The sequence below is a fragment of the Echinops telfairi genome, unplaced genomic scaffold (genome assembly GCF_000313985.2).
Source record: "Echinops telfairi isolate 266 unplaced genomic scaffold, ASM31398v2 ScPeMD7_7469;HRSCAF=8507_0, whole genome shotgun sequence".
NCBI lineage: Eukaryota > Metazoa > Chordata > Mammalia > Afrosoricida > Tenrecidae > Echinops > Echinops telfairi.
The window spans coordinates 41,887,635-41,891,072 of NW_022111372.1; positions in this window are offsets into that span (position 1 = coordinate 41,887,635).

A 3,438-nucleotide genomic window follows, 5' to 3' on the forward strand; every position below is an offset into this window, starting at 1 on the left:
CTCCCCCCATCATTCACTATGGTAAGATTTTTTGTTCTGATGATGCCTTACACCTGATCCCTTCGACACCTCGTGGTTGCATAGGCTGGTGTGCTTTTTCCATGTGGGCTTTGTTGCTTCTGAGCTTGATGGCCGCTTGATTACCTCCAATCTACTTCTTACGAGTCTATTTCAAGTCATAGAGACCCCATACAACAGAGCAGAGCTGCAGTTGTGCATTTCCACGCTGTAAACCTGTATGGGGGCAGAAAGCCTCATCTTTCTCCTCTGGAGTGGCTGGGGGGTTCGAAGCCTTGACAGCAGTGAAGCGATCAGTAAATAAACAGTCCATATATCGATGCAAAAATTCCCCCAAAATAATAGCCAACCAAAAAATTAGTAACCCTAGTGCAACTCAACTCAATGCCATCAAGTCGATCCCACCTCATAGGAACCCTGTCGGACGGGTCAAACCACCCCTTTGGACTTCCAGAATATAACCCTTTACGGGAGTAGAGGGCCTCATATTTCTCCCACAGAGCGGCTGGTGGTTTTGAACTACTAACCCCCTATGCCACAAAGTAAATTAATTAATCCTAGGACTATAAGACTGGTCTAACATCTCAAAATCAATTTATAGTAAGATATTTGATGAGTAGAAAAGAGGACAAAACCCCTCAGGGTAATTTCAATAGATGTAGAAAAAGTATTCCACAAACTCTAACACCCATTCATGACTAAAAACAAGATGAAATTTTTAAAAATCTTAATAATCTAGGTATAGACAGAAATTCCTCAATATGGTAAGGGCCACCAAAGGAAAAATTGCAGAAACATCAAACTTAATGGTGAAAGACTGGTTGTTTTCTGCTAATGGGAAGAGCAAGACAATCATATCTGTTTCTACCACTTATTTTTAACATTATATTGGATGTTTTCACCAGAAGGATCAGGCAAGTGGGGGAGGAAGAGGATGCAGATTAAAAAAGAGGAATTAATACTGCCTTGATTCACTATACAGAAAATCATATGGAACACAAACATTTACAATACAAACACACAACCACTAAAATTAACATGATTGGCAACTTTACATGCTTAAAAATTCTGTATTTTGAAGAAAGACTGATATATTTGAACTGTGGTTTTGCCAAATATTGACTAAAGTATGGCAGAAGAATGCAAGAATGAACAATTCTATGTTAGAAGTACAGCCAGCATGCTGCTTACAAGTGTGAACAGTGAGATTTTGCCTCCATTATTTAACCACATTATGAGTTGGAACCAACTTTATGCTATCTACTACCAACACTAAAGTCATACCGAAATCAACTGTCCTGCAAAAATCAACCACATAGGGAGGGGGAAGCAGGGGGGGAGGGGAAAGATGAGGACCTAATGTCGGGGGTTTAAGTGGAGAGGAAATGTTTTGAGAATGATGTACAAATGCGCATTACACAATTGATGTGTGTATGGAGTGGGATAACAGTTGTATGAGCCCCTAATAAAATGTTTTTAAAAAAAAAATCAACCACATGTCCATATGTAACAGCAACTTTGTAAAGACCACAGGAAATGAAACATCCAGAGAGACACTAGCAAAACATAGAGAGGGCAAGGGCAGAGCTACTCCTTTGGGTTTCCAAAACGAATCCTTTACAGGAGTCGAAAGCCTCATCTTTCTCCTGTGGAGCAGGGAAAACCCTGTACTAAATAGCAATATCAAAACATCAAGCTATTATTTCTTGGCATGTTCTCCACCTTTGTGTACACACTTCAGAAAGCAGTGTTTTCATCGCTCTCTGACCCTTCCAAAAGAATTCTGTGCTCTTTGATTACAGCATGTCAAAACTATAGTTATATCCTCAAGGGAGTCAGGTTGTGTTTCTTTTAAACGTTCTTTGAGTCTTGTGACCACAAAGAAATCTGCAGGGCAAGACCAGGAATGGATAGTAGATGGGGTATGGTTTCCCAAGGCAATTCTTGTAGGACATCCCTTGCTACCCTCAAAGAATCAGCAGGCAAATTGTTAAGGGAAAAAATTTTCCCCCCTCTGAACAATTTTCCTGACTTTTCTTGTCAATACCCCTTGGATATTATAAAAGCAGTCCTCACTGTGGTAATACATTTTTTAAATAAGAATTAATACCAAACTGGTCAGGAGATAGGGATTTAAAAAGTCTCCAAAGTCCAACTTCTGCAAGAGGACGTCTTCTCCATTTCCCCCTACTCCGCCCTTAAGTAAATTCCCTCACATCTCCGGGTTCTGCACACTGCTACAGTGTCCCACAGAAGTCACAACGGTTTAAGGAAAGGTCTCCTGTGGTGGTGGGTGGTGCGGTTCAGTCAAAGGCAGAAAGTCAGGCAGGACTAAGTGAGATGCTGGGGCCAGAAGCCATGCCCCACTCCTGGCTCTCGCAGAGATAAGATCACACCCTCTACTACTCAGTGGGCTCATTTTATACACAACAAGCTAGCATTGCAGGGAATCCTGTTCATAATTATTCACAGGTGAATCCTATTATTATCTTCCCCCACCTGTAGCATATCCACCCATGGAAAGCCGTGTGGTGGGGGGTTACAGAGTAACAAAGGTGCAATTTAATTAACATATGACCCTTCATCCAAATATAATAATCTACTCTCTACTGCTGGACTGTATCTTATTTATGCACATGTTACCTGGGGCCTTCAGCAGGATAGTTCCAGTATGCATTGGCCTCTTACGAATCTTAATCAGGCAAGCTTTTCCCCAGGCCACTCCAGAAGCAGTTTTTCTCCTGTCAGCTGTAGCATATCATTTCTTACCTCCGTTGCAAGTAACAGTAACTAAGATAAGCAGTAAACAAAGAGTAGCTCAATTCACACCCTCAGATATTAATCTCATTCTATTCCTGTTCCTTATCAGATTATGCCTTCAAAAATGGGACCAGAGCCATAGGCATATGAAATCCATAATTTTATCACTTAAGGGATATGGCTAGAAGGGCCATATGGATTGAGTATAGCTCAACCATAACCTTCTTAGCTGACCTCTCTGCCTTGAATTAATCTGCAGTTTTCCCAACCTTCCTCAAAATGCTTGATCCATTTAAAAACTGTTGTTTTATGTGGGGTAGCATTCCCATAAACTTGTTACAAAGGTCTAATGATTCGGAAAGATGTCTTCTTCAGTTTTGTTAAGAATTTGTAATGAGCTCTAACCATTGTATTCCATGATGCAAGTATATCCTTTTTTTGAATGTACACTCACAAGACTAAACCAAGTATACTACTGAGCCTGTCTGCAGCCATTCGCTGATCACCGAGACATGTTTAAAAACATCTTGTTTAGAATAAACCCATGCATATATGAACTGAAAACCTACTAGCAATATACATATATATATATATTTTAAATCAATTTATTGGGGCTCATACAATTCATCACAATACATAGATCAATTGTGTAAAGCACAT